The sequence below is a fragment of the Myiozetetes cayanensis genome, unplaced genomic scaffold (genome assembly GCF_022539395.1).
Source record: "Myiozetetes cayanensis isolate MyiCay16 unplaced genomic scaffold, myiCay2020 scf24, whole genome shotgun sequence".
Classification (NCBI taxonomy): domain Eukaryota; kingdom Metazoa; phylum Chordata; class Aves; order Passeriformes; family Tyrannidae; genus Myiozetetes; species Myiozetetes cayanensis.
Window position 1 is genome coordinate 8,732,979 of NW_026087456.1, and position 13,426 is coordinate 8,746,404.

At 45.0% G+C, this 13,426-nt stretch overlaps 1 protein-coding gene across 2 annotated transcripts in view; it reads right to left on the reverse strand.

Annotated features, from left to right (window-relative positions):
• Window positions 1–13,426, reverse strand: part of ANK2 (ankyrin 2) — a 260,645-nt gene that overhangs the window by 233,602 nt on the left and 13,617 nt on the right. Inside the window, exon 1 of one of the 2 annotated variants that reach the window (XM_050320646.1) lies at window positions 3,894–3,995. The exons of the other annotated variant lie outside the window; for it this stretch is intronic. The gene's annotated coding sequence lies outside the window, so the exon portion shown is untranslated. Of the gene's footprint in view, window positions 1–3,893; window positions 3,996–13,426 lie in introns of those variants that run through there. 2 annotated transcript variants of the gene reach the window in all.

Sequence of the window (13,426 nt, forward strand, 5' to 3'; positions counted from 1 at the left end):
TGCTCAGTACACCCAGTCCAAGTGTGATGTTTCCCCCTGCAGCAGCCACACAGCCAACAAGGCTGAGCTTGGTGACAAAGTGAGAATACACGTTGGAAAAAAAATGGATAAAATAAAAAAGCAACAGAAATCCCTTCAGCATGCTAGTATGTATTTTGATTTATAAACCTTGATTTATAATTCGATGGTAGATAATAAGAAAAAAATACCTTTTAACTGTCTCTGACTAATTGCTGTGCACCACGACCCATTTAGGAGCCTAACATAATTAAAGCTGCTGCACTGAGTCTGAGAACTTTCTGTTCTGTGTAATTAACCAGCCTGGATGAAGTTGTTCTATGGAACACAAATATTTTGCCTCCAAGCAGCCAGATGTCCCAGAGTTCCACACTACGTTATTGATTTATTCATGAGGTTATGAAGCTTCAAATGTACGTTTGTATATATGTGCTGATTTGAACCCGAGAGTTTACACAATTCAAGATAACCAGACTCTTCCCACTTGGTCAAGCACTCCCAATGAACGGGACTGAACCACTTTTGGGATTAAATCTTCCAAATTGAGCCACCTAAATAATTTTGGATTACAACAGCAGCAGTCGCTGGAGGAGAGGTTTTCATGCCATTATCCCACAGCACAGGAATTACATATTTAAGTCCTTGTCAGAGCCTGCATTATCTTGTCATTGTTAATACACAACCAACTCCAACGTCACGTTTAACAACTGGAACAGTCTCGGAATGCTGGTTCAGAATTGGCGATGAACAAAGGCTCTTCTCATCGCTGCCCCAAACTAACATCCAGGATTTATGGCCAAAATTAGCCCCTTTAGCTGTGCAGGCTTCCGTGTAGGCATAGGAAGCACGTGTACAGACAGGCTCACAAAGCCAAGCCTTATGTAGTTACGCACGGGTCGGGCGCTCTTCAGATGAGCTGTTGAATATTGTGCTGATATTTCTGTGATCCCCTCACAAATGGTTCTAAGCCATTCACCTTCACAGCACCCTGTGAAAAAGGAGGAGGCACCACGAACTCTGCTTTACCCAAACATTTAATGACTCGCCCCAGGTGACGGAGGAAATCTGGGGTGGTGATGGAGGCAACGGCTCCTGGGATCTCTGAAATCCCATCTCAATATTCCGGCCGCACCGCCACCCATCCTCAGCCGTACTTAATACGACTAAATTACTGATGGCAACAAATAGCAGAATCTGACTTTCAGATGAGCTGATTTGTACAATGAGTCAATCCATAACTTTTGTCTCCTCCAGACACTTAGATCGATGGGCTGCATGCCCAGCACGTTGTAATAACCCTGAAAAGCTTTTGGCTCAGCCTGCAAACACATTAGCATTAACTTAAAGCTGCTGCTTTGTTTACTATACGAGATATCTGCTTGTGCTCTATGCCCAAGTGATACCAATTAAAGAGACCCAAATACAGAGCTCACAGAACAGCATGAGAATAAAGCTACCCACGAGCACAACATTTAGTCAACTTTAGCTGGTACTTATTCCTCCAAAGCATTATGGTCTGACAGTCACCTTTTTCTTTCCCAGTCGCAGACTTGTCATGATTTACATTCAGAACCTTCCCCAAAAAGTGCTTCAGAAAGCGTTAGAAACTGGCTCCCCTCCCACTGCTTCCGAAATGGATTAACATGACTCCAGCCTTGGATGCACATGACTACAAATTACAGTGAAGCCACCCTTGATTTAAGCTGTCAGAGAGCACAACAGGAAAATCACCGAAAATTCTGCTCTTTCAGCTGCCTAAAGCCATTCATTACATGGTCCACAGGGCCACGTAGGTGCAGGAGTAAATCACTCGGTGGGAGAGGACATCACAGTAACAAGGGCCTTTTCTTTATTTCCTTAGAGGTACAAATGTAGCAGGGCCAGGAGGGGTCTAATTACCCTCAGAACACCCAAGCAGCATTGGAAGCAGTAATTTACTGACCATATCAGTGTAGTTTAGTGCACAGACTGAAAAGAGAAGTCAAGTATTGTATCCCAACCTCTGAAATGCCCACAGCTTGCCAGGGTAGGCAGATTGATGCAAGCCAACAAAGCAGGCTGGCAATGCCATAAGCAAGATTCGTAATAAAACCATACTTGGCTTTCACTGGGTTTTAGTGGAACAAGAGAAGGGTAAGAGATGATTTTTATTTTTAAACATTTAGAAAAAAGTTCAGGATGGTTACCAGAACACCCTGCCAGCATCCAGAGTCACTAATTACCCAGATGGGCAGCCAGGGAGCTGATCCAAAAACCTATCCAGGTCAGCAGAGTGCTTTTTATCAAATCACAGTGGCCTTCAGATCAAGCCCTGGAATCCCAGTGCTGACCTGACTAGTGCTGGCTTAGCCTTCAACTCAAGCAATAATCCACACTGGGTACCAACCCTCGCGTGGCTCTGCCCTTTTGAAAGCACAGAGATGTGGAAATAAGTGACACGCAATGCAAAACCAAAATGGTACAGAAATAGAAGGGCAAAAGAGCCTATTAAAATGTGTTTTCTTGCTTTTCTACACTAACCAACTCCTTCGCTTTGTGCTACCAAAAAAAAGTGAAGGTTTCTGAGTGAAAAGTGCAACAGATTCACAAACACATTTTCCAGCAGCTACAGCATCCTACTCTCCAGTAACACCTCCACGAAGATCAAGCACATTTTCCAGAAAAAAAAGAGAGAAGCAAATGGCAACAGGAGGATTTCAGAGACACGAACCCCATCCACATAAAGTCACTCATGGTAGCTTAAATATGTTCTTAGAATGGGTTTTCCCCTCTTCAAAGCTCGACCACAAAGAAAAATAGAGCAAAATAACATACTAAATTGGGAAAGATGACTTGACATCTCTGGTAGCTCCTTTTTCCTCACCTGTACAAAAAGATAGGAAGCTAGGAGCAAAAGCAAAGGCTAAAAACAGTCTACATTTCAAGCAGCTGACACGCCCAAGGGCCTTAATCACAGGCTCCATCCTTGTCTCCTGCACCGTCAGAATCCATGCACTGCTGCCAACGGAGCCCGGAGCCTGGACATTATTTGGTGAAGCACAATTATTTTGGTGCACATGAACAGTCTCTACATTCGGCTGCTTAATATCAGAAATGCTCACTAGTGTTGCTTGGTCATATTATGAGGGAAATTAAATAGGAAGTAAGGATTTAACATGCATGTCTGCTATTTGGGCTCCGCGAAGAGAAAGAAAGGGAAGGAAGAAAACCTCAGAAACTGAGGACATTTTGCTTCCCCTCAGCCCTCATCCATTCCAAGAGAGGAATCAGAAACCCTGACAATCTCCTGTAGCAACCCCTTCCCATCACATCGAAGGGAAAATTCTTTTGGACAGCTCTTTACAGAGGATACAGGAATTACTGACAAATCTCCCTCTGCCTCTTCCCACTCAGCACATCGTTGGTTCTCACCCGAGGACTGCAGAAACGCAGAGTTTGGCACGGCTGAGGCAAGCCCCCCTTCCCTGCAGCTCTTTCAAAGATGCAGCAAGAGCACCTGTGCCTACCAGCCCTGCACGGCTGCGGGGTGGCACGGAAAATTCTCTCTGCATCCACCCATAGAGAATGGGGGGCTTCCTACCCGATCCCCCCCGTCTGCCTGACGTGCTACTTTGGCAGAAGGCAGACTTCCTGTTTCTGCTGGGGAAAAAAAAAAAAATAAATTCCGATTATCCCTGCCCGATACTTGTATTTCAACAGTTTCTTACACAGGACGAGCTCCGCGGCTGCTATTGACAAATACCAACGGGGGAAAATAGAAAAAAAAAATCAAACAAACAAACACAAAACCCCACCACCCCAAGCCACAGCCGCGAAACGCAACGCCCTTATGGGGGGACTCCTGGACGGACAGGGGCCGCGGGGGACTCACTCACGGGTGTAATTCCTTCCTCAGCGCCGGGTTGCCGCCAGCCTCCCGTGCCAGCGCCGGTGCTGCCGCAAGCCGCGGGCGCTGCCAGCCGCCCCCCGCCTGTGACAGCGCCGAGCGGGGAGCCCTCCCCTCTTCTCCCTCTCCCCTCCCTCTTCTCCCGGTACGTCCAAGGCTGCTCACGCCCGATCTGGCACAGGGGCGGGCGGGACGGCACGGAGCGCGCTGCTGCCCCCGCCGGGCGCTGGGGACAGCCGGGACCCCCCGGACACCGACGGGGAGGAGGCTCCGTCCGCCCCCGTCCCGTCGTGACAGCCGCGGGGTGGCCCCAGCCCCGCACCGCCTCTCTCCCGAGCCTCCGCAGCGCGGGAGGAACACGCGTGGGTACCCGCCGGGCGGAGAGGGGAGCCACGGCCGCGGCCGGCCGTGCACACACCCCGCGTTCGGTCGGCGGGGGACGGCCGGGACACCAGACAAACGCATCGGAGACAGGGGCTGGAGAGCTGTGGACACACCGCGGGCAGGAGCTGCGCTGGGAGGGGGGGGAAGAGGGGGAAAGTGAGAAGAGCACCTGCTTCTGAGCAGCTTCGGTGAGCCACGACGGGGCCAGCGGACAAACGGTGCCAGCTTTGTTTCAAGGTCCAATTTTGCTTTACTGCTGCGTTATAATACACTTCTGAGACTACAGCTATGCTAAAACAATCATGAAATCACCTGGAAGGGAGCTTAAACATCATTTCATTCCAACCATGCTGCCATGGGCACCTCCCACTATCCCACCCAGCCTGGCCTTGAACACTTCGAGGGATGGGGAAGCCACAGCTTCTCTGGGCAACCTGTGCCAGGGCCTCCCCAACCTCACAGGCAAGGATTTCTTCCTAATATCTACCTTAACCCTGCCCTCTATCAGTTTGAGGCCATTCCTCTTTGTCCTGTCATTCCCTTGTCCAAAGTCCCTCTCCAGATCTCTTGGAGCCCCTTTAGGTACTGGAAGGCACTATGAGGTCTCCCTGGAGACTCCCCCAGGCTGAGCAACCTGCTTGAGATGCAAAAATGGGAGCGAGAAAGTGAGTCTAAGCCAGAACTTCAAGTAGCATCTGAAGGCCTGGAAAAGGAGAAGCTGGGAGAACTGAGGGCAGAAGCAAAGGCACATCACGGAATAGGGCTGGCAGAGAGCAAACACCTCCAGTGGTGCACAGCACTGCAGAGACCCCTGATTCAACAGCTCCACATGCTGACTCAAAGGGTCTGAAGAGAGACCTGCAACTGCACGGGCTGTGCAAAGCATAGAAACACCATCATTTGGGATGTGGCTCAAAGATGATGGGTAACACCTCTCATTCTCATTCACAAAGTGATGATTATATCACCACTTCATCATGGAACGGGAAAAGTTTGGTGCTTTTACAATTTCAGGGCTTCTTCAGTGCAACAACAGGATCCAACAGTGAATGGCACCAGGTACTTTCCATAGCTGTGCACTTTTTTAAGAAAAAAAAAAAAGCTTTATCTTAAGCATACAAAATCTTCTAGTGCAAGCACATGGATTTTGAAGCCTGGATTGTTGCAGCCACGTAAGGTTTGATAATTTCAGCAAGAAAATATTAACCCACACATCAAGAAGGGAAAGATAGGCTTTGATGTGCTACAAAGATCAGGAGATTGGAGCAAGGGTTAGAGAGAACAGGAAATATGAGGATATACAAAAATAGAAAGAAGCTATTCTGTGATGCTGTACACATTAGCTCTGGTCACTGCTGTCTGGAACCAATTCTGTGAAAGCTCTAACATTTCTCAATACTTCCATTAAAACTGTAAACAAAGTTAAGATAGTTATGCTACATTCATTTTTTTAAGAGGTCTTCTTCTGTACTTCTCCCTCCTCTCTAAATTAATTGCATTATACTTCCATATCAGACATAAAATGACTAATGTGACCTACAGCATCATAAATATTGGTATTTAGCAAGCAGTGGTACACTGTGTGCAGCCTGATGAGGCAGAGGATTCTGAATCCTGCACCACAAAACGCGCACCGAAGTATAATACGCAGGAAGGCAGGAATAAAGAGAGCTAGGAAATTGCTGCATTGAAACATGGGGCATGAAACATTCATTTGTTTTGCCCCCGTCCTCCTTCTCTCATTTTCCAGATACATCTAAGTTGTTTCATTCATAGCAAATGGAATCGATAATGCTTTTAGCTGCAAGTGCTGCACCCATTTCAAATCTAACCCAATCTGGAACTGAACAGGAGCAAATCCCAAGAGTAAAAGAAATGCTGGAGCAGGCCCAGCACAGCCATACAGGTGGAGGTTTTTATAAGTAAATACATACATACACATACACTGGGGCTTTGAAAGGGATGGGGAAGGCAGCAAAGTTTCAATGCTCTCAGTGGACTGGGTGTCAAAGCAGCTTAAGTAGGAGACTCATCTCTCTTGTGGGGGGGAGCAGGTCATTTCACTAATTAAAGCTGTTCTTCCACGCTTGATTTTCTGACATTTGAGCAGTTGCGTTGCCGTGAGCAGAGCGGAACACGCTGTTGAGCTCCAGCCAGGGGCTGATCACTTGTGACTCAGCTCAAATCAAAAAACACAAATAAAAACCTCTGCCAACAGGTTACTACCCGAAGATGCATTTCAAGGAGGGCTCTCCTATCCACTGAGCTTCTGAATGTCTTTTCCCACATGGAGCTAAACGATCTTCCTTACATCACAGTGTAACTATCAAAAAGAAGTGGCCCAAACAACCTGTCATCAGCCAGCAGACCAAGAAGTTTTTTCCTGCTGGGAAGGCTTCGAGGGTTTCACCATTTTAATAAGTTTTCTGCATAGTAACAGGCTACTAGAGCAAAGCAAAATATTTCTCTCTGGCACCAATCCCTTCAGAAATAAGCTCACAAGGGCCAACTGCAAGAAGAGCCCTTCATGCACTATCTCCTAAAACGCTAAAGGAAGGACCATTTCCACCTTACGGGCAGAGCAAGCCCCAGAGCAGCAGCTGCCAAATGCACATTAGCCCATGTCTACACGACAGCTTTGGATTACTGGAGATCAGTAATGACATACATGAGTACATCAGTAATGAAATACATGAGAGCCTCATGTATTTCAAAAGTGAGGTGGTTGGTTTGGGATTCTTCAAGTTCTATTCTCCATAACTTACTCCATTCCCCGAGCCCGGAGATCCCTCTCAAAAGGAACTGCTGCTAAAGAGATGGATCCTAAGTTTTATAGGAGAAGCAGATCCATATTCTTCCCAGGGGAGTCTCCACTTGCAGCCAGGGCAAGATGACATCTACCTTTCCCCTTTGGGTCCCTACCTATGCACCACTAACCCCGACCTAAATCCCACGGAGTCACTTGCACCAAGTAATGGGAAAAGCAAAGAAAAGGCCTGGTGCTTATGTCTGTGACTTTCACTTCCAAAACCTGGTGGGTTTGAAGGGAAGAGAATCAGGAAACCTAACAAGTACAATCAACAAGTGAAAGATGCTGGATAGGCACTTTTTGGCTTAATAGGGTTACTTAAAGCATTTGTCCTACACTCTGTCCATTTGTCTTCAATGTTGTTTGCCTTCCCTTTTGCTCACCCTCAGAGCCTTACTGGTAAGGGAATCTTAACTTCATTTACAGCGTAGGCTAAAGGAAGTTCTCTGGCATTTGTTCATTTCCAGCATTACGTCTTCCTAATTAAATTTCTGTGCATCTCTGTTCAGTGTTTGGGCCACAACTGAAGGAGGTGGTTCCTGCAGTTCAGCCACCAGCACCAGCCAACCTAAGGATTTTTCCAAAGCTCACAACAGGAAAAAGCAGCTTTCAAACAAACCTAACAATTCCCTGGGGAGTCAGAACCACAGCAGGCAGCTTCCATCAGCACGGCCAGAGATGGCTACACTGTAATCATTACACACACAAACAGATCCACAGGCTGGATCCCCTCTACAATATCCAGCAAAACTTAGATTCTGATGCTTTCCCCACAAGAAAAGCTGTGGTCTGTTATCACATCAGTTCATCCTCCAGTCTGCGGCCATCAGAGCTACAGTGTTCACTCTCTGAGAAAACAACATTTGCTCTAAAGCACAAAGTTGGAAAAATCACATTTCTGCTAACTGAGGACAACTTCTCCTCTGGTTTTGACCTACCCCCAAGGGATCCTTACTATCTTCTGGGATTAAACTCACTGCAGAAGCCTTTGGAGTGTGCCAAGAGCTACTTGCCCTTGCACACAGACCATTCCAAAACCAAACTGCCAGAATTTATGGAGAATACTTTTCCCACTGCACCTAAGGGGTGGCTGGGAGACAGTGTTTGGAGGAAAACGAGCAGATCCTGAAGCCAATGAGTAAGATGCTGGCAGGAGGTGATGTGAACAGGGGCAGACTTTTATAGTGCCTTCTTTTTCCATTTGAAAATAAAAACACTTCTCAGTATTGAGATACGCCCCCTCAGCCTACAGATCAATCTGCACTTTTAAACAGAAGCGCTTCTTGTTAAACAGCAACAATTAAAAAAAAAACAACACAAAAAAACCCACCCTCCCTAGCACACCATATATTTTAATGGAACCATCCTTGACGTGCAATATGAAGGCAAATTCGTTTCCTGTCAGCCTGACTCACTCTAATGGACTTGGAGGCTGCAGTTTTTCCACTCCTCTTAATGACTTGTTGCAATGGAGATGAGTGCTCTGCGTACAGCAATGCCATCTTCTGGCACAGTTCCTGTGAGAAAGGGAGCTCGCTGAATACCACTAAAAGAAAGCTCCTGTTTTGGGAAAACACCAACTCGGACTCCACAATAAATCTCGGATTTCTCCCTACCCCGCTGCACTTGCTGTTGGGCTCTCATTGTTCAGGGGCGTGGAGCGGAGCACTGAGAACACACACACACAGTGCTGGAGGAGCAAACTCACTCAAGGGTGTCATTTGGAGGTGCAGCAGGCTAGGCTTAGGATAAAGATTTCCCACTAAATCCAACACCACTGCTTTGGGCTTGTTTTCAGAATTCACGAGGTTCATGCTACAATATGTATTGAGAGTACAGATTTTAGACTGAATGAGGAAGTCAGTAGTTCTAGTCTGAAATAATACCTGAGGAGAAACAACATCGTGGAATTCCTATTTATGGTGTAATTTGATACCAAAGTCCCTCCCTGGGAATCAGATGCACTGCAGAGATGCTAACCTGGCAACCTCAGCCAAAACAGCCCATCCCTGCTGCTGCTTCTCAGATACCACCGCCACCAGTAAGACAATGACCAGTCAATTGTGGCTGATTCTTTTCTCTCTGACATTTTCATTCTGCACCTCATCCCAAGTACCCCCAAAAATACTTTGCAACACCCATAAAAGCACAATTTCATTTATTCTTCACCGGTGAAAAAATATTTAAAGGATTTCTTTGTGTGACTGAAATCAGCCACTCTAGTTCTCACGTATTTGTTCATTAAAAAAAGTACCACCTTCACATACTTCTTCTATAAAAGAACAGCGTATTTTAAATGTTTACGATTTCATGTATGAGAAAGATATTCTGGGCTGTAATTTGTAAACTGTTGGACGAAGCTCAATGCTCTGCTTTCCTTTCCAATTTCTTTGATGTCTTCCATTGTTTTGCCTCCTCTTCTTTCCCACTGTCAGTTTTGTTTACCTCTTCTCTCTCCCCCGTGTGTCTTGCCATTCCCATGAAAAAGGGCCTTCCCCAAATTCCCCGTATGAAAGTTATCCTCTTTTGCTAGTGTTCTAAGTTAAACGCAGTTTTTACAATGGCTCCCTCTGTGAAGACTATCACCTTCCTTAATGCCTGTAATTTACCTCTTAGCACACGTGGCTTGGGGAAAAAAGCAACAGAAAACATTGATTTTAGGGGGAAAAGATTACAAGTTACTTTTTAAAGAAGAATTTCATAGGTTTTGGACTTAAAAAAAGATGTGACAAATACCACCAAAACTGCTCTCAGAGCACCTCAAGCCCTAGATTTCTGTCTTATGCTGGTGAATAAATTATCAGGCTGTCCCATCAGAAGTCTCATTTTTTTAAAATCCCAACCTTTCCATTTAGGCTTCCTATGCTGATGCTCACAAAAGTCAGGTTTGTTTTAGTATCGGTTTAAAAGACCAGCTGTTTTAGCAAACTGAACTGTCTGAATCCATCAGCATCTTGGCCTGGCATGACTCAAGGCTGTGCCCTGATAGAAAACACCTCCCAGTCTACACTGCTAAAGCATTCGAAGGAAATGAGAGGAAGAAATGCAGCTTTGCTGCCACCAGAATTGCTGGAGGAGATGCCTCAATTATTTGAACTACATTAAAGTTGCAACATGAGTCAAGTCTTTAGAGAATCCATACGGGAAAAACACTGTGTGAAGTGAATTCTTAGGTGCCTTAATAAAGGGAAAGCTCAAAGTAAACTGTTTCCCACAATAAGCGTGCCTAGAGACTCTTGTTCCCACCAGACCGAGGCCAGGAGTTACAAATATGCTCTGTTCTCTCAGCAGTTCTTGCTAGTTGATAATAATCCGCTTTCAGAAATTTTATCTTTCATCTTTCACAGTATTGAGTATTTGCAGGGGAAAATGCTTTGATCAGGCTCTCTGCTGATATTCCAGCTGAAAGAGGGAATGCACGTATGGAGGCCTGGCCTAGGGTTCAAGTGCATTTTTCCAAAACTGTTTTGATTTATCTGATAAGCCACTTAAGAGCCAGCCTATAAAAAACAGGCAGGCAGGCACTTCCAAGAAAACAACACTATTACTGGAAGTATCTTCTGTTAAATAGAGCTTACCCTCTGGACACATTTACATAACAACCACTAGCAGTGGCCTAACATATGTGGTAAACAGAACAAACAGGCAACCACAGTCACTCCAAACACGAGGCTGAAGAGCTGACACGGTCAGGTTTGGGTTTAAGGCCCTTGCAGAGAAGCACTCTGTTTCTTCCTCTGTGGGGGAGATCAGTCATTCAAAAGAGCACTGCTTGGGACTTGCTGCCCAAATTCTCAGTCACTGCCCAATTTTGCTTTTTAAGAGCATGGGAATGCCCAGGTTTTGCAATCATCAAGCAATACAGCAAAACAGCACAGCCATGTCCAGCAAATCCACAAGAGCTGTGGAATAAGCAATGTTCCCACTGGGCGACTGACATGAAAATGGTGCCACCGATGTTTTGGAAGCTGCATATTTAGTTTTATTATAAAACTGTAAATTACCAGCTTAAAGGTACTTCTGTATACTCCTGCATACTCTATCCATCTCGCAAGCAGCACACTGAAGTTAATCACGCCTGGGATACAACCATGCCTGCAAACAGCTGATAATCCAGCAGGGCAATTCCAGAGGTGAGGATACAAACTGGCACGCCCGGGTGCAGATGTCTGAAAGCAAAAGCTATATTCTTACTTCAGCCCTGGCAATTTTCCTCAGTGTGAGCAAACAGCAGCCTATCTGACAAGTGTTAGCAGAGAGATGTGAAAGATCTGATCTCCGATAGCTGTAAATTCAACCTCTCTCGAGATTAAAAAAGTAACAACAATGAGGAACATGCTGCTAATTTCAAGATCTCCTTATCTGAGTAGTCTTCTCAAACAGGTTTAATAGGTCCAAGTTTTTCTGGCTCTGGCAAACCTACAGTAAACAAACACTTCTCTTCCCACAGGGATAGCCAATATATGAAAAAGCTTAGGAAATACAAACCAAATAGAATTAAAAAGCACTTAGGTCCAAATGTAATAATTCCACAGGTCGGTAGCTGATCATGGTGGGTTTCTTCCTACCAAGTTCTCTCTTCAGAGACTGCCCAGCTACACAAACAAGGTTGTCTTACACTTGTGCCTAGAGGGCTCTTCACCCACTGGAGCTGTTTAACTCCAGTCCTGCCTCTGCAAGGGCATTTAAAAACCCGAGGAAGGCACAGAGGACAGTCTGTGGCACACAAACACATTTGTACACAGGATATCTGAAATGTGTACACTGTTCAAATATTTGGCTTGTTATATGACTTTTCTTATAAAGTTCGTGCATCTGGGTAAACACAAGCATTTCCCATGTCTCCTGGTGTCCAAATTCCTCACGAGCAATCCCAACAATGTAAATTTGGAATCAGAAGTGAAATATTTGTCTTGTCAACTAACATACACCAGTAAACCCTTTTCAATAGTGTTTGTGTCTGGCAACACAGTTGAATACTGGGCTCCGGTGACAACACCAAGCATGGGGGTTTGTTTGGGGTTTTTCTTTAAAGGGGTTTTCTCCTGTATTCGGAGTAACACTAATTGTCTTTAATCTCTGCAGTTTTAAAATGAAGTAAACCAAAAGCACACAGCTCTGTGGAGCTTACATCTGGGGTCACAGACGACATGGCTACTGCTCTGCACCATGTTCCAGAGCTGGTTTTGACCCTGTTCTCTTTGGAGCAGCAGCTCAATGGCAGCTGAGCAGAGCAGCTGGCAGGTAAAACAGGATTACTGAATGTTCCTTCTTCAAAGAGACATGAGTGTTCATCAGGGAATCATGATTGATGACAGCTCATCTCAAAAACCCAAGACTTCCTAAAGCGCTTTCTTAAACCGGCAGAGATGCTGATCTTGCCCTTCAAAAAGTCCCATTTGCTGTGTCCCCTGTTGTGGATGACACAAACAAAAAGCTGCCTAAACTAAGACAAAAGTCAGCCTCAACCCGTGACCTGCAACATTTCCCTTAGGCTTAGAGAAGATTCCAATCTTTCCTGACTCCTCCTTTCCAGCCGTTCTGGTCACGAGTGTAAAATTTAAGTGTTCACGTGACTTTTCCAGCTTCACAGCACAGAAAGAAAAATCTCTTCAGTCTAATGACTGGTGCAGTGTAAGCAATATACACCTATATGCAAGGCTGCTTTCACTTTTGGCACAATATAATCCTCAACAGAGACATTTAACTACAATCAGGGGCTACACTGTACCCACACGTAGGTTTGCACAGGTTCTCCATCCACAGGAGGGATAGAAAACCAACACAAAACGCCAAGTGAAAACCCTTCTTCAGTATTTAGGTGTTAGGAGAGAAGGATTTCTCCAGATTCAAACTGATTTCTATATGTGTGTTTGTGTTGTTCTAAGTTTGATATTTACATTGCATAAAAATTACTATTTTCATTATGCATTAGATGGGCCCTGAGTGAAATACATAGTCATTAACATAATTAAAAATGCAACAGAAATGTTACCTTTTATAGTTATACCGGATCTTAAGTCTAAAAAAGTCAATGGCTCAGCTGTCATAATCTATGTTACCATGGTAAGTGTTCTGCCATACATAATTCCATCTGCCTACAAACAGGGTCCAAAAATACATATTTGTGTCATCTCTAAAGGAGAAGATTTCATTTTTCACCCCTTTATCAAAGAAAACACATTTACCTTGGTAACTGTATTTGGGTCGGGATTATTTTATGGCAACTACAGTCAATATGTCAACTACAATTAAGAGTTTAAAACAAAGATTCTAGGAAAAAAACATTTATAGTAACAAATTTTTACTCGTTGATTTCTCAATACCTG